Here is a 19,311-nt window from a genome sequence, read left to right as displayed (position 1 = left end):
TCCACACTGATCTTGAACCCTCCCCTAAATGGAGGCTTAGCGATAACATCTACAGTAGTCTCCAAAAACGATCCATTGTGTCTACAATATCTTGTCCCAAATCTCTGGCTCCAATTTTACAGTTGTGCCAGGATTAGATGAAAAACTATTAGGTGAAAAAGTAAGGCTTGCAGGCCTACAAATGTCTTGCTACTGTTCTGTTCATATATATATGAACTTGCCAACGTCTTTCTGTAAGGCAGTTCACTAGTAAGGGGCAGTGTACTCCCATGATGGGAAATTCCTCCAAATGAATTTTTCTGTTACTTTACCTCAAAAAATAAAATAAAATAAAATAAAAAAGGCCTAACACCATAGGAGCTTCAAGGGAAACCATTTGGGAAAAGTTTTTTATATTCTGAAAATTTGGTAAATGTATTGATGACAAAAGGAAACTAAAATGCAAAACAAAGAAAATATGCCAAATTTCTCACAGGAGTAATATAATAAGAGAAAACTAGCATGATAGTAGATGTATACATTAAGCATACATCTAACATAAATATATATATGCATACATATAACAGAATATTATTTAAAAGGAAGAATTTTATTTGAAATAACAGAATTTTATTTGAAAGAAAGTTGGGAACAAAAACATTTATTAGCCATTTGATCCCATTTATATTACTAACAAAGGGCACATCAATGGATATTTGAAGTTATTTATCTGCATATTTTAGCAAAATCACTAAATTAGCCAGCTCTTCTGTTAACTTACTCCACTCAAGCAACAAAAACCAAGCAAACTGCTATTTCTGACTCATCTGAATAAAAGCAAGTGAACTTAAGACCTAACTTATTGTAAAATAAATTCTTTAAAGCTATAACTCATGCCTTTACTTTGATTTACACTTGGGGAAATTAATAATTATTTCAAATGAAAATTTAGTCACTGCTCAAAGATTAAAGTCCTAACACATTTTTAAAAAGAAGAAGAAGAAATCAGGATAAACCCTTCATCTTGCTGGAGGACTCATGTAACTTGGCTCTTGGAAACCAGTACCATGGTGTCCAGCTGTAAGATTGGCCCATCCATCTTCAACAGCAGCCTGGCCAATTCAGGGGCGGAGTACTTCTAGACACTGGTCTCTGGGGCAAATATGTGCATCTGGATACAACAGATGGGTATTTGGTTCACAGTGTCACTTTTGGTCACCCTATGGTAGAGTCTCCAAAAGCAGCTATGACGGGATCCTTTCTTTGAAATGCACAGGATGGTTTCTAGGCTGGAACAGTTGGTAAAGCCAATGACTGCAGTAGGGGTCAATCCATATATATGAGAACCCAGGGGCCTTAATTAAAGACATTTGGGAGAATGAGACAAAGGTTGGACTTGCCATCAAACTAGGAATGATAGTTGAGTATTTGGCACCATGGGCTAATCAGATCGATATGGCCTTGGTTACACCAGTTGAACCTGGGTTTGGAGGGCAGAAATTTATGCAAGATATGATGCCAAAGTTTCATCAGTCAAGGGTCCAATTTCTGTCTTTTGGCAGAGAGGTTAATGGTGAAGTGTAGATCGTGACACTCTCCATAACTGTGCAAACACAGTGGCTAACGTGATTGTGTCTGGCAGTGCTATTATAAGGAATGAAGACCCCAGATCTGCGACCAACCTGTTAAGAGATATTTGCTCAGAAGCTACTCAGAAACAATCTCTTCATTGGTGAAATCTCAAGGAGCCCAATGTTTCTATTCATGAAATTTCCCTTTTATTGGAAAACAAGAATGTTGACTACCAAATCATATTGCATGAAGTGGTGCTGCTTTCCTGAGCAATTATTCATTCCCATGACTAAAACGTATTGTGCAAAACGTTCTGAGAGGTTAGAAACTGGGGTGCATACCTACATTTTTAATGATGGCATTTAAAGATTAGGGTACAGAAATACCCTGTTTATTATTGGGAGATTTGATTTTTATAAAGAGTAAAAATATAGCTGTCTTATGATTATAAACAGAAATGTATCTTAATGCCTAAAGAAGGTATATTACCTATTATGAAGAAAATTATTTTTCTGCATTTCTGAAAAGAATTTTCTGTTGTTTCCCATCTGTTATCCAAAAGTAAATGAAGCCCTTATGTTTTTCCTGTTTCATCATTTGTGATTTGATAATATGAGCAGAATAAAACTAATGAAAAATATAAGCTTGAATCTGGTTAGGATGGCATACCATATTCCTTTTGCATCTAAAACATCTATATTTTCCCTTTTTACTTTACAGTCAAATACATAAAAACTATTTTCAAAATGTCTGAAGCCCAGGGGTTTTCAGGTGGTCTGCTCTAAAATATAGGCATTGATTTTTATCAGGATGTTTTCTTTGCCAGCTTTGCTTAAGGGGTAGATTATTCAGTGATTTTTCCTCCTTTCTTAATGCCACCTACCATTCTTAAGGACATTAAATAATGCTGTTGCTTTAGTTCTTAGTACAAGGAAAAGTAAAGTCTCTATTTGGAAGTAATATTGAGCTGAAACTTGACTCTGCCCCTTTAGGCCTATTTGACCTCTGAAAAATCACACAACCTCTTTGAGCTTCTATTAACTCATTATACATCAAATGTAATTATAACAATTGTGCAGGATCATGTTGAGCCTTAAAAGAGGCACCATAAAATATGCAAAGTTTCCAGTACTATTCCTCGAATTTAGTAGATGCTCAATACAGTATATAAGTTTATGTTATGAGTTATAAAGTACTTTGATATAATCGCATTAAATTCACAAATCATTCTTATGACTGCTAGGACAGGTATTTTTCTCCCCATTTAAAAATAAGAAAGTAAAGCTCAGGAGCAGGCTGGTACCATGGAAAGTCTCTAGTAGGCATAGGATTTCTGGTCTGTACTCTTTTTAAAATGCAGCCCATAGGGAACACACCTTAACAAAATAAAGACTATGTGACAAGCCCACAGCTAACATCATATTCAATGATGAAAAGTTAAAAGCATTTCCTCTAAGATCAGGAATAAAACAAGAATGCCCACTCCTTGAAGTAAGTCAGAAAGAGAAAAACAAATATCGCATATTAACACATATATGTGGAATCTGAAAAAAATGGTATAGACGATCTTATTTACAAAGCAGAAATAGAGACGTAGACGTAGAGAACAAATGTATGGATACCAAGGAGGAAGGGAGGGGATGGGATGAATTGGGAGATTGGGACTGACATATATAGACTATTGATACTATGTAAACTATAAAATAGATAACTAATGAGAACCTACTGTATAGCACAGGGAACTCTACTCAATGCTCTGTGGTGACCTAAATGGGAAGGAAATCCAAAAAGAGGGGATATATGTATACGTATAGCTGATTCACTTTGCTGTGCAGTTGAAACTAACACAGCATTGTAAAGCAACATTTATACTTCAACAAAATTTAAAAAAAAAAGATTGCCCACTCTTGTCACTTTCATTCAACATAGTATTAGAAGTTCTAGCCAGAGCAACCAGACAGGAAAAAACATAAAAGGAATTCAAATTGGAAAGGAACAAATTAAACTGTAACTGTTTGCAGATGACATGATACTATACACAGAACATTCTAAAGACACCACGAAGAAACTACTAGAACTCATCAATGAATTTAGAAAGTTGCAGGACACAAAATTAATATACAGAAATCCATTGCATTTCTATAAACTAACAATGAGAACTATCAGAAAGAGAAATTAAGAAAGTAATCTCATTTACAATTGCATCAAAAAATAAAATACCTGGGAATAAATCAAACTGAGGAGGTAAAAGACCTATGCTCAGAAAACTATAAGACACTGAATAAAGAAATTTAAGACAACACAAAAAAGATGAAAATATGTACCAGGTTTAGGGACTGGAAAAAGTAATACTCTTAAAATGACCATACTACCCAAGGCAATCTACAGATTTAATGCAATCGTTATCAAAATACCAATGGAATTTCCCACAGAACTAGAACAAATAATTGTAAAATTTGTATGGAAACCCAAAAGACCCTGAATAGCTAAAACAGTCTTAAGAAAGAACAACAAAACTAGAGCTATCACACGTCCTGATTTCAAACTGTACTACAAAGCTACAATAATCAAAATGGTATGGTACTGGCACAAAAACAGAAACATAGATCAATGGAACAGAGTAGACAGCCCAGAAATTAACCCACATTTATATTAATCTATTACAAAGGAGGCAAGAATATCCAATGGGGAAAAGACAGCCTCTTCAATAATGGTATTGGGAAAACTGGACAACTACATACGAAGGAATCAAACTGAGCTGGTTTCTGACCCCATATAAAAAATAAACTAAAAAAAAAATAACTCAAAATGGATTAAAGACTTATATGTAAGACCTGAAACCATAAAAATTCTAGATGAAAACTTAGGTATTACACTCTTAGATATTGGTCTTAGCAAATTTTTTGGATCTGTCTCCTCAGGCAAGGGAAACAAAAACAAAAATAAACAAATGGGACTACATCAAGCTAAGAAAACTTTTGCACAGCAAAGGAACTATCAACAAAATGAAAAGGCCACCTACTGAATGGGAAAAGATATTTGAAAATGATATATCCAATAAAGGGTTAATATCCAAAATATACAAGGAACTCATACAACTCAACATCAAATAAACAAACAACCCAACTAAAAAATAGGCAGAGCACATGAATAGATATTTTTTTCAAAGAAGATGTACAGATGGCCACATGAAAAGATGCTCAACATCACCAGAGTAATGCAAACTAAAACCACAGTGAGATATCACCTCACATTTGTCAGAACGGCTATTATCAAAAACACAACAAATAACAAGCATTGGTGAGAATGTGGAGAAAAGGAAATCCACATGCTCTATTGACAGGAATGTAAATACAGCCACTATGGAAAACAATAGAGAGATTCCTCAAAAAGTTAGAAATAGAACTATTTCTGTAAGCAAAGGTGGTGCCTGGATTTGGCCCATGAGCCATAGTTTGTTAACTCTGCTCTAGACGTTTAGAGATATAAGGAATTTGAGAACCTATCTGACGGGGTTTTCTTAGAAGGGATTTAAGAATTGGAATTTGAGAATTTTGGAGGCAGTTATTCCTGGGTTACTAGACCAGCTTTGTAACATTTCCTAATTGTCTCATCTCGGGAAAATTATTTAAGATGTCTATGCTTTGATATTCTCATCTCTAATTGAAGGTAATCATATATAATTTATGGAGGTGTTGGGAGAATTAGAAAAGACACTTAAAGTACTCAGGACAGTGTCAGGCACACAGGAAGTACCTGGAAGGTGTTAGCTGTGACAGTCACCAATCCATTTTACAGAGGAGGGAGCAGAAGTCTAGACCCAGTTAAGGACTTGCCTAAGGTTACAGTAATAGTGGCAGAACCAGCCGTGCTTGTGCAAGTCGCAAACCTTTTGAGCCTCTGTCACTTGAACTGCAAAATGAGGGGGTTGGACAACATCTTCTCCTGGGACCTTCTAGTTCCACTGCCATCATTCTACTAACTGGCACCCTAGGGCTTAAAGAACTAATTTACCTCGGTAAGTACATTCCTTACAGTCTGGAAATGACTTCATACACAGCATCAGTAAACTGGCAGAAAAATCAGGCATTGGAGAGGGAGACTCTGATTTAGCATTAATAAACATACATATATTTATATATAATGTATAATTATGAATATTATATAATATATATTATATATCTTTTTTTAGTCACATATCTTAAATATCTAGGAAGGGAGCCAAGTCCTTGGCAATTAGTATGATGAATAATTGCACTGAATACATTTCAAGTCATTCTTGGATATGTCTCAGGGACTTTTATGCTACACATTCTTATAACAAGTCAAGTATTTATGCATGTTCAGATTATTTTGACAAAATGATTAAAGTAATGAGATGGAAAAAAAAATAGAACTACAATATGATCCAGCAATTCTACTTCTGGGTATGTATTCAAAGAAAAGGAAAACACCAATTTGGAAAAAATGCACCCCTGTATTCATTGCAGTATTATTTACAATAGCCAAGATATGGAAGCAACCTAAGTGGCAATTAATAGGTGAATAGATATGGAAGCAACCTAAGTGGTGATTAATAGATGAATGGATAATGTGTGTGTATATATATATACACACACACACACACACACCCCACACACACACAATGGAATATTAACCATACAAAACAATGAAATCTTGCCATTTGTGACAATATGAATGGACCCAGAGGGTATTATGCTAAGTGAAATAGGTTAGACAGAGAAAGACAAATACTGTATGATTTCATTTATGTGTGGAATCTAAAAAATAAAACAAATGAACAAACATAACAAAACAGAAACAGAGTCATAGATACAGAGAACACACAGGCTGTTGCCAAGAAGGGAGAGGAGTGAGTGGAGGAGAGAAATAGGTGAGGGAGATTAAGAGGTACAAACATTCAGTTACAAAATAAATGAGTCACAGGTATGAAATGTACAGTGTGGGGAATATAGTCAATAATTACATAATATCTTTGTATGAAGACAGATGGTAACTAGATTATCATGGTGATCATTTTGAAATGTATAGAAATATTGAATCACTATGTTTTGTACCAGGAACTAATATAGCATTGTAGGTCAATTATACTTCAAAACATACAAACAAACTCATGAAAAAGAGATCAGATTTGTGGTTACCAGTGGCAGGGGGTGGGGATGATGAAGGCAGTCAAAAGGTACAAAATTCCAGCTGTAAGATAAATAAGTACCACAGATTTAATGTACAACATGATAAATATAATTAACACTGTTGTATATCATATATGAAATTAAAAGAGTAAATCCTAAGAGTTCTCATCACAAGGAAAAAAACTTCTGTTCTATTTCTTTAATTTGGTATCTATACAGGATGATGAATGTTCACTAAGTCATTGTGGTAATCATTTCATTATGTATATAAGTCAAACCACCATGCTGTATACCTTAAACTTAAACAGTGCTATATGTCAATGATATCTCAATTAAACTAGAAGAGAAAAAAAAGGATATGCCCAAATATACTGAAACCGAAGAAAGCCAAAGATAAAGAGAAAATCTTAACAACATCTAGGGAAAAAGACATTGTTTTTAAAGAGCAACAGTAGGATTGACAATGACTTCTCCTGAGCTAAAATTGAAACCAATGGAATGAGGTTATTAACAGGCTAAAAGAAAACATTTGGCAATCCAGAATTCTATAACTAGTCAAATATTCATCAAGAATAAAGGTGAAATGGGTGAAGGTGAACAAAAGGTACAAACATCTAGTTATAAGATAAATAAGTTCTGGGGATGTAATGGACCACATGGTGACTATTGTTAACAACACTTAATTGTATATTTGAAAGTTGCTAAGAGAGTAGATCTTAAAAGTTCTCATCACAAGAAAAATATTAACTATGTGTGGTGATGGATGTTATTATTAAACTTATTGTGATGATCATTTCACAATATACATATATATCATTAAATCACTATGTTGTGCACACCAAAAAATGGAGCCCATGGAAGGTGGGGTGGGCAAAGGAAGCTTCCTTTACTAACATTGTCTTATTTCCTGTCTAACTTTACTCTGTAACAGAACCAGATGGCTAAGAATATTCTAGAACTGTGGATACTGGCCCCAGTGTTATGCATTTTATTATTCCAAAAAAGATCTAGTAGGTTAGGAGATGACAGGGTACAGATTTAATCCATAAACCAAGACATTTATACCTGTGTTCCAAATTATAATCAGAAAACAAATACATATCAACCACTTTATTCTTACACTCTTGTTATGTAACAAATATTGCAAAAAAAATTTTTTTAAAAAGAACAGATATCTGCCATATTTTTCTACATAAGTTGTCATAATTTGAAAGAATGTAAAAATAAATCTTTTCAAGGTAAGGTCCAAGGCCTCCAACCTTGTGAGGAAGAGATATTTTTTATATTCCCGATGCTTTTAAATCTCTGGGCATGGTTCTGAGAATAAAGTATACTGAAGGTGGTGAGGGGAGGGTCAAAATGCTACCTGCCTTCGCTTCCCAGCAGGGAATCCCAGCTAACTAAGCATGTGGGAGTGAGGAAGCAGCAAACGGCTTGGAAAGCTGCTCCGAGATCTGCCAGCTAAAACGTCAAGGTCCTGCTGAAAGATGGTGTCCAATTCATTGGTCAGGGATCCCTAAGTTACAGCCGTGTGAACATGTGCCTGTTTTTTGAAACTGGCATATGCTCCCTAAAGTCCCCTTTTTAGAATCATAACAAGTAATTAAACTGCTACAGAGATCAGAATAATTATTTTAGATATTGGCATAGGTATATACATTTATGTTCTGCTCAGGCTTAAATCATCTGATCATACAGAATAACTGCCTCAACTCGTTACCCAGCCTTGTCATGAATTCAAATAATGATAGCATAGTTAGCTATTGCCATAGATAGCATAGTTAGCTATTCGGCAGTAATGCTGCCGAAAAGAAAACAGTTAATATCATTCATTAGAAGCAATAGTCTCTTTCTTGTTAAAGTAAATTAGTAATATATTGCCTGAATCTGCTGTATCAAGCACCAATACTTTTCAGGTAGCTAATGATTAAAATTCTCCAAGTTAGGGCTTCTCTGGTGGCGCAGTGGTTGAGAATCCGCCTGCTAATGCAGGGGACACGGGTTTGAGCCCTGGTCTGGGAAGATCCCACATGCAGCTGAGCAACTAAGCCCAGGCACCACAACTACTGAGCCTACGTACTGCAACTACTGAAGCTCGCGTGCCTAGAGCCCATGCTCCGCAACAAGAGAAGCCACCGCAATGAGAAGAAGCCCGTGCACCACAACGAAGAGTAGCCCCTGCTCTCCACAATTAGAGAAAGCCCATGCACAGCAACAAAGACCCAACACAGCCAAAAATAAATAAATTTTTAAAAAAATTCTTCAAGTTGGTCATTTTGCTAATTTACCTCAGAAAAAAAAGCCCCAACACCATAGTTTAATAGAAAATTATTTGAATATTCTGAAAATTAGGTGAAAGTAAATTTACATATGATAAAAGGAAACTAAAATGTAAAATAGAGACTATATGACAAGTTTCTTGCAGAAGTAACACAACAAGGGAGAAAGATAACACTATAGTAGATGCATGAATACATCTACGTATAAATGTATGTGTGTGTGTATACATATATATATATGCTTTCTTTAGCTACTGTATATTTATGCATATAGATATGATATGCATACAGCTACCATATGCATGGCAGAAGGCACTTTGTTTTCTAGTTTAGTAGTTTGATTTCTACATTTTATAGATGGAGGAAACTAAGTGTTTGATAACTCATCCAAGGTCATAGTGATTAGATTTGAATCCAGGTCTTCTTGACCCTGAAACTTCTGCTTTTTTCTCTATAATATGCTTCATCTAGATATAACGGTGCCATTTCCATTAGCATAGCCAGAAGAGTGAGATGGCTCCAGAATAAATTAAGTCATATACCATTAATGTATGGTCTTCTCAGCTTCCCCTTTCAGGACCCCTCTCCTTTAAGATAGTCCCCCCAAAACATCCTGCAGCCCTGCCTTCACATCATGACAACTACACCACTACCCTTGCCCAACTTCCAGATTCCTATTTTCTCATAGCCTCATGTAAACCTGGCCACCGGGCTAGTATCACTTCTCCATTCACTTTGCTTGCTGTGTGCACCATTCTCTCAGGGCTATGGTCTCTGTTTTCCTATGTGCTGGCACTGTATTAGTGAGGACAATGGCGTAATGTGTTACTCCATTTCTGGGAGTGTATTTACATTTCAACAGTGACTTTCCAAAAGTATTAAGAAGTTTGGGATAAAAATGTCAAGCTCACAGGGGAGACATTATTTTTTGGAGAGTTAGGTCTGTAAGTGGACATTAGTTATCTATGCCTCCTTGTCAGGCCTATCTCTGGTTAATAATATTCCTCTTCCATAAATCAATTCCAAGGAGGAAAAATATGTTTTTTACCTAAAAGATTTATACGTCATAGGTATCATGTATAGCCAACCAAATCACCATTCTTTCCTGAAGCCACACCTCTAATATTTGAAATCTCAGCAGATAGTCCTCAGAGGCTGCACACTTGTACAGGAAGTTTGAAAAAGATCTCTGTACCAACCCTTGGTAGATCAAAGAGGGCTTTGGCTGAGATTTTATGTCCTTAAAATGACAAAAGCAGATATTCTAAATAAATGAGTCAAGATAAAATGAGAAAAATCCCACTTTCCTCTTTTTTACCTATACTGATGAACTTAGTCCAAATATTTTTCATCTAAAACTACAAAAAAGAAAAGAAAAAAAAAAAAAACTAGAGAAAGCAATACGCTTTTGGAATAAGCTCTTCTGTTACTTACATCTCCAAAATAATGTTTAGTGACTCTGGCCATAGATGCAAATATTAATGCAAAAAAGAAAATCTTTAGGTGCATAAAATAGCCTGGTGCCTATGACATTGGACTTTGGACTCTCCAGCCAGAGTTCCTGTATCAGTCAAATCCAAGCACTTAACTGAGTGACCTTAGACAAGTTACTTAGTGTCTCTATATTTTAGTATTTTTAAAGTCGGGATAGTGACAGCAATCAACCTCATAGGGTTATTATGAGGGTAAAAATGAGTTAATATAGGTAAAAGCACCTAGAACAGGGTCTAGCATAAGTCAATATTAATTAGGTGTTAGGTATCATCATTGTTGTGGTGGTTACTGCAATTGTGGCTACCACCAGCTCATAGATTGGAAAGTTCAACAATCCAAAGGCAAAAGAATGGGCAGTATCTGCACTTTTTCTATATTTTTTGAAACACCAGTATAAAATGCCATAATTAGTGTTGGATTGTTTGGCTTAAAATATACTCTTCACCAAACACAACCTCTACTACCCTTTACTCCCCAAGAAAAGTATGCTCTAAGCCATCTTAATTACATACATGGCTACAGAATGATTAGATAAACATTATAATTAAATGCCTGCATCCAGAAGTCTTTGCTTTTGTTTCAAGGCTAATGGAGGTGATCAGTCTTCTCTACACAAGAAGAGCCTATGGCTGCCTTCTAGAAAACATAATTTGGTAGAACTCCCTTCAACATTATTACTAATTTTAGTCCCTAGGTTGCAGATGCTCTGCTTTTGCCTTTGTAGTTATTATTAGTACCTTTCTGTGAGCGCTGAACAGTAATGATTTGTGATTCTTTTTTTTTTAAGTCTCTTTATTGATTAAATCACCTTAAGAGTGCTGTGTAGCAAGTTAGGTATTAACATTAGGCATAAAATCAGAGAGTTAGGATGTATCTATAGAAGCCAAACATGTTTTTACGCCTATTCATTTTTCTTTTTCATAAAGTATTTTGAATTTCGAAAATAAAAAAACCACACTACAGAATATTTATAAAATAAAAAATGAAAAAGAAATCTCTCAGAATCTTTCCACCGATAACTGTAATTTTTGGTATATATCTTTCAGTAATTCCTATGTATATTTTCAACATTTTTATGAGCATATGAGCATTTCTAATCTCTTTTATATAGAACTATAATGTAAGTATTTTCTGTTTGCTCATTACTCTTCATAAGCATCATTTTTAATGGATGTGGCATAGTTTACTCATTCTTCTATTACTAAACCTTTAATTTGTTTCTACTAAGATGACTATTTAAATAATACAGTCTCTATGAATACATCTATTTCCATGTTTCAGATTTTATTCTTAGGAGAGATTCTGTAAGTACTTAATACTTTTCTCTCTAATAAATTATTTAAACTTATAGCTATAATATATTATGAAGAAAATAGCTTTTCAAACATGTGCAAAATAACTTTGCAAAACACCACCACTACTAGCTAACACTAAAAACATAAATACTTTCTCCATGAAATTTTTCTTAAACTTTTTCTCATCAGAATTTTATCTCCATTCAAATAGCTATAGGCTCTCCTTGGCCTCCAAATACAAATAACTTTGGAAGTATTTCTCACTCTCATGGCATTCTGTACCTTTATAACATTTATGTCAAGTATAATTAAGTAATTATTTGTGTAATATTTAATGTGTAAGTCTTTCAATAGATAATATGCTCCATTGGGGCAGAGACCCATCTATGGTGCTACGTTTACACCCAAGTATCTGGAACATGGCATGTAGTCTTCTTTGTTCATTCAATGATTTAACAGGTTAAAATTATTTTGTACAGAGTATTATGCTAGGTGCTATGGGGAATACATAGAAACATATGACAGTTACTGCCTTTAAGGAGTTATAATAAAATTGAGGTTTTACTATCATTTTTATTTTTTTATCATAGAAAAAAAATTCATGGGCTTTAAAACCTAATGAACCTACAAAATGAAAAAACAACCCACTGAATGAGAGAAGATATTTGCAAATAATATGACTGATAAAGGGTTAATATCCAAAATATATAAACAGTTCAACTGTTTATATTTACAACTCAATATCAAAAAACACGCACACAGGGACTTCCCTGGTGGCACAGTGGTTGAGAGTCCGCCTGCTGATGCAGGGGACATGGGTTCATGCCCCGGTCCGGGAAGATCCCACATGCCGTGGAGTGGCTGGGCCTATGCACTATGGCCACTGAACCTGCGTGTCCGGAGCCTGTGCTCTGCAACGGGAGAGGCCACAACAGTGAGAGGCCTGCATAATGCAAAAAAAAAAAAAAAAAAAAAATGCACACACGCGTGCACACACACACACACAACCTGATTAAAAAAGGGCAGAAAACTTGAATAGACATTTTTCTAAAGAAGATATACAGATGGCCAACAGGCAAACGAAAAGATGTTTAACATCACTAATTACCAGAGAAATACAAATCAAAATCTTAATGAGATATCACCCACACCTGTCAAAATGGCTATCATCAAACAGCCTACAAATAACAAATGTTAGCATGGGTGTGGAAAAAAGGGAACCCTCCTGCACTGTTGGTGGGAATGTAAATTGGTACAACCACTGTGGAAAACAGTATGGAGTTCCTCAAAAATCTAAAAATAGAACTACCATATGATCCAGCAGTTACACTCCTGGGTATATATCTGAAAAAAACCACTAATTTGAAAATATACACAAACCCAATATCTATAGTAGCATTATTTACAGTAGCCAAGATATTGGCAACCTAAGTGTTCATCAACAGAGGAATAGATAAAGAAAGTGAGATATATATATATATATATATAAAATGGAATATCACTTAGCCATAAAAAAGAATGAAATTCTGCCATTTGCAGCAGCATGGATGGACCTAAAGGGTATTATGCTTAATGAAATAAGTCAGACACAGAAAAACAAATACTCTATGTTTTCATTTATATGTAGAATCTAAAAAGTAAAACAAATGAATGAATATAACAAAACAGAAACAGACTCCCAGATATAGAGAACAAACTAGTGGTTAACCAGTGGGGAGAGTGAAGTGGGGAGGGGAAAGATAGGCATAGGGGATTAAGAGATACAAACTACTATGCAAAAATAAGTAAGCAACAAGGGCACAAGAGGGCAGACAGCAGAAGCAAGACTACAATCCTGCAGCCTGTGGAACAAAAACCATATTCACAGAAAGATAGAAAAGATGAAAAGGCAGAGGGCTATGTACCAGATGAAGGAACAAGATAAAACCCCAGAAAAACAACTAAATGAAGTGAAGATAGGCAACCTTCCAGAAAAAGAATTCAGAGTAATGATAGTGAAGATGATCCAGGACCTCAGAAGAAAAATGGAGGCAAAGATCGAGAAGATACAAGAAATGTTTAACAAAGACCTAGAAGAATTAAAGAACAAACAACAGAGATGAACAATACAATAACTGAAATGAAAACTACACTAGAAGGAATCAATAGCATAATAACTGAGGCAGAAGAAGGATAAGTGACCTGGAAGACAGAATGGTGGAATTCACTGCTGCAGAGCAGAATAAAGAAAAAAGAATGAAAAGAAATGAAGACAGCCTAAGAGACTTCTGGGACAACATTAAATGCAGCAACATTCGCATTACAGGGTCCCAGAAGAGGAGAGAGAGAAAGGACCCGAGAAAATATTTGAAGAGATTATAGTCGAAAACTTCCCTAACATGGGAAATGAAGTAGCCACCCAAGTCCAGGAAGTACAGCGAGTCCCATACAGGATAAACCTAAGGAGAAACACATCAAGACACATAATGATCAAATTGGTAAAAATTAAAGACAAAGAAAAAGTATTGAAAGCAGCAAGGGAAAAGTGACAAATAACATACAAGGGAATTCCCATAAGGTTAACAGCTGATTTCTCAGCAGAAACTCTACAAGCCAGAAGGGAGTGGCATGATATACTTAAAGTGATGAAAGGGAAGAACCTACAACCAAGATTACTCTACCCGGCAAGAATCTCATGCAGATTTGATGGAGAAATCAAAAGCTTTACAGACAAGCAAAAGTTCAGAGAATTCAGCACCACCAAACCAGCTCTACAACAAATGCTAAAAGAACTTCTCTAAGTGCGAAACACAAGAGAAGAAAATGACCTACAAAAACAAACCCAAAACAATTAGGAAAATGGTAATGGGAACATACATATCGATAATTACCTTAAATGTAAATGGATTAAATGCTCCCACAAAAAGACAGAGGCTTGCTGAATGGATACAAAAACAAGATCCATATATATGCTGTCTACAAGAGACCTACTTCAGACCTAGGGACACATTCAGACTGAAAGTGAGGGGATGGAAAAAGATATTCCATGCAAATGGAAATCGAAAGAAAGCTGGAATAGCAATACTCCTATCAGATAAAATAGACTTTAAAATAAAGAATGTTACAAGAGACAAGGAAGGACATTACATAATGATCAAGGGATCAATCCAAGAAGAAGATATAACAATTATAAACATATAGGCACCCAACATAGGAGCACCTCAATACATAAGGCAACTGCTAACAGCTATAAAAGAGGAAATCGACAGTAACACAATAATAGTGGGGGACTTTAACACCTCATTTACACCAATGGACAGATCATCCAAAATGAATACAAATAAGGAAACAGAAGCTTTAAATGACACAATAGACCAGAGAGCTTTAATTGATATTTATAGGACATTCCATCCAAAAACAGGAGATTACACTTTCTTCTCAAGTGCGCATGGAACATTCTCCAGGATAGATCACATCTTGGGTCACAAATCAAGGCTCAGTAAATTCAAGAAAATTGAAATCATACAAGTATCTTTTCTGAGCACAACACTATGAGATTAGAAATGAATTACAGGGAAATAAAAACGTAAAAAACACAAACACATGGAGGCTAAACAATATGTTACTAAATAACCAAGAGATCACTGAAGAAATCAAAGAGGAAATCAAAAAATACCTAGAGACAAATGACAATGAAAACATGACGATCCAAAGCCTATGGGATGCAGCAAAACCAGTTCTAAGAGGGAAGTTTATAGCTATACAATCCTACCTCAAGAAACAAGAAAAATCTTAAGTAAACAATCTAACCTTACACCTAAAGGAACTAGAGAAAGAAGAACAAACAAAACCCAAAGTTAGCAGAAGGAAAGAAATCATAAAGGTCAGAGCAGAAATAAATGAAATAGAAACAAAGAAAACAATAGCAAAGATCAATAAAACTAAAAGCTGGTTCTTTGAGAAGATAAAAAAAATTGATGAACCATAAGCCAGACTCATCAAGAAAAAGAGGGAGAGGACTCAAATCAATAAAATTAGAAATGATAAAGGAGAAGTTACAACAGACATTGCAGAAATACAAAGCATCCTAAGAGACTACTACAAGCAACTCTATGGCAACAAAATGGACAACCTGGAAGAAATGGACAGATCCTTAGAAAGGTATAACCTTCCAAGACTGAACCAGGAAGAAATAGAAAATATGAACAGACCAATCACAAGTAATGAAATTGAAACTGTGGTTAAAAATCTTCTAACAAGGGCTTCCCTGGTGGTGCAGTGGTTGAGAGTCCGCCTGCCGATGCAGGGGACGCAGGTTTGTGCCCCAGTCCGGGAAAATCCCACATGAAAATCCCACATGGAGTGGCTGGGCCCATGAGCCATGGCCACTGAGCCTGCGCGTCCGGAGCCTGTGCTTCGCAACGGGAGAGGCCACAACAGTGAGAGGCCCGCGTACCGCAAAAAAAAAAAATCTTCCAACAAGCAAAAGTCCAGGACCAGATGGCTTCACAGGTGAATTCTATCAAACATTTAGAGAAGAGCTAACACCTATCCTTCTCAAACTCTTCCAAAAAATTGTGGAGGAAGGAGCACTCCCAAACTCATTCTGTGAAGCCACAGTCACCCTGACACGAAAACCAGACAAGGATGCTACAAAAAAAGAAAATTACAGACCAGTATCACTGATGAACATAGATGCAAAAGTCCTCTACAAAATACTAGGAAACAGAATCCAACAGCACATTAAAAGGATCATACACCATGATCAAGTGGGATTTATCCCAGGGATGCAAGGATTCTTCAGTATACACAAATCAACAATGTGATACACCATATTAACAAATTGAAGAATAAAAACCATATGATCATCTCAATAGATGCAGGAAAAAGCTTTTGACAAACTTCAACACCGATTTATGATAAAAACTCTCCAAATAGTGGGCATAGAGGGAAACTACCTGAACATAATAAAGGCCATATACAACAAACCCACAGCAAACATCATTCTCAATGGTGAAAAACTGAAAGCATTTCTTCTAAGATCAGGAAGAAGACAAGGATGTCCACTCTTACCACTATTTTTCAACATAGTTTTGGAAGTCCTAGCCATGGCAATCAGAGAAGAAAAAGAAATAAAAAGAAAGAAATTGGAAAAGAAGAAGTAAAACTGTCACTATTTGCAGATGACATGATACTATACAGAGAGAATCCTAAAGATGCCACCAGAAAACTACTAGACCTAATCAATGAATTTGGTAAAGTTGCAGGATACAAAATTAATGCACAGAAATCTCTTGCATTCCTATACACTAATGATGAAATATCTGAAAGAGAAATTAAGGAAACACTCCCATTTACCATTGCAACAAAAAGAATAAAATACCTAGGAAGAAACTTACCTAGGGAGACAAAAGACCTGTATGCAGAAACTATAAGACACTGATGAAAGAAATTAAAGATGATACCAACAGATGGAGAGATATACCATGCTCTTGGATTGGAAGAATCAATATTATGAAAATAACTATACTACCCAAAGCAATCTATAGATTCAATGCAAACCCTATGAAATTACCAATGGCATTTTTTATGGAACTAGAACAAAAAATCTTAAAATTTGTATGGAGACACAAAAGACCCCAAATAGCCAAAGCAGCCTTGAGGGAAAAAAATTGGAGCTGGAGGAATCAGACTCCCTGACTTCAGACTATACTATCAAGCTACAGTAATCAAGGCAATATGGTACTTGCACAAAAACAGAAGCAAAGATCAATGGAACAAGATAGAAAGCCCAGAGGTAAACCCATGCACCTAATGGTCAACTAATCTATGACAAAGAAGGCAAGGATACATAATGGAGAAACGACAGTCCCTTCAATAAGTGGTGCTGGGAAAACTGGACAGCTACATGTAAAAGAATGCAATTAGAACACTCCCTAACACCATACACAAAAAGAAACTCAAAATGGATTAGAGACCTAAATGTAAGACTGGACACTATAAAATTCTTATAAGAAAACACAGGAAGAACACTCTTTGACATAAATCACAGCAAGATCTTTTTTGATCCACCTCCTAGAGTAATGGAAATAAAAACAAAAATAAACAAATGGGACCTAATGAAACTTAAAAGCTTTTGCACAGCAAAGGAAACCATAAACAAGACAAAAAGACAACCCTCAGAATGGGAGAAAATATTTGCAAATGAATCAACGGACAAAGGATTAGTCTCCAAAATATATAAACAGCTCATGCAGCTCAATATTAAAAAACAAACAACCCAATCCAAAAATGGGCAGAAGACCTAAATAGACATTTCTCCAAAGAAGACATACAGATGGCCAAGAAGCACATGAAAAGCTGCTCAACATCACTAATTATTAGAGAAATGCAAATCAAAACTACAATGAGGTATCACGTCACACCAGTTAGAATGGGTATCATCAGACAATCTACAAACAACAAATGCTGGAGTGGGTGTGGAGGAAAGGAACCCTCTTGCACTGTTGGTGGGAATGTAAATTGATACAGCCACTCTGGAGAACAGTATGGAGGTTCCTTAAAAAACTAAAAATAGAATTACCATGTGATCCAGCAATCCCACTACTGGGCATATACCCAGAGAAAACCATAATTCAAAAAGACACGTGCACCCATGTTCATTGCAGCACTATTTACAATAGCTAGGTCATGGAAGCAACCTAAATGCCCATCGACAGATGAATGGATAAAGAAGATGTGGCACATATATACAATGGAATATTACTCAGCCATAAAAAGGAGCGAAATTGGGTCATTTGTAGAGACGTGGATGGATCTAGAGACTGTCATACAGGGTGAAGTAAGTCAGAACGAGAAAAACAAATATCGTATATTAATGCATATATGTGGAACTTAGAAAAATGTTACAGATGAACCGGTTTGCAGGGCAGAAATTGGGACACAGAAGTAGAGAACAAACGTATGGACACCAAGAGGGGAAAGCCACAGGGGGTGGAGGTGGTGATGTGATGAATCGGGTGATTGGGATTGACATATATACACTGATGTGTATAAAATTGATGACTAATAAGAACTTGCTGTATAAAAAAGTAAATAAAATAAAATTCAAAAATGAAAACAAAAAGCAACAAGTATATGTTGTACAGCACCAGAGAATATAGCCATTATTTTATAATGACTTTAAACAGAGTATAATCTATAAGAATATTGCATCACTATGCTGCACACCTGAAATTAATATAATATTGTAAAACAACTACATTTTAATAAAAAAAAAGTATACCTGAGTTTGACTCTCATTTACCATTCACTGGTTCTGGGATATTGAGCAAATTAATTAACTTATTGGAACCTCAGATTGATCATCTGAGGGGTAATACTTATACCATAGATTATTGTGAGGCTTAAATAAAGCCATGTATGCAAATTTTTGTTATTGCTCATATAAATTATAAGGCATTCCATAATTACTTGTTGAATGAATGAATAAAGCCTTGCCAATTTTTGCTCTTCTTTCTTTTTTTCCCCAGTTGGTTTATTTTCTTCTCATTACCATTG

The 19,311-nt window shown here is 35.5% G+C and overlaps 1 protein-coding gene and 1 pseudogene across 10 annotated transcripts in view; one reads left to right on the top strand and one right to left on the bottom strand.

Moving 5' to 3' along the window:
• The window catches only part of SLC4A10 (solute carrier family 4 member 10), a gene marked incomplete at both ends in the record, with an annotated part of 310,841 nt that overhangs the window by 61,850 nt on the left and 229,680 nt on the right, over positions 1-19,311 (bottom strand). The window lies entirely within an intron of this gene.
• Positions 1,047-1,715, top strand: LOC309962960 (ribulose-phosphate 3-epimerase-like; annotated as a pseudogene). Its single transcript has 2 exons — positions 1,047-1,507; positions 1,597-1,715. The product of its transcript is annotated as a ribulose-phosphate 3-epimerase-like (transcript).

Source organism: Leucopleurus acutus (assembly GCF_964270905.1).
Source record: "Leucopleurus acutus genome assembly, chromosome: 6".
NCBI lineage: Eukaryota > Metazoa > Chordata > Mammalia > Artiodactyla > Delphinidae > Leucopleurus > Leucopleurus acutus.
The sequence above is the reverse complement of the archived record's forward strand: the minus strand, read 5'-3'. Positions and strand labels throughout refer to the sequence as shown.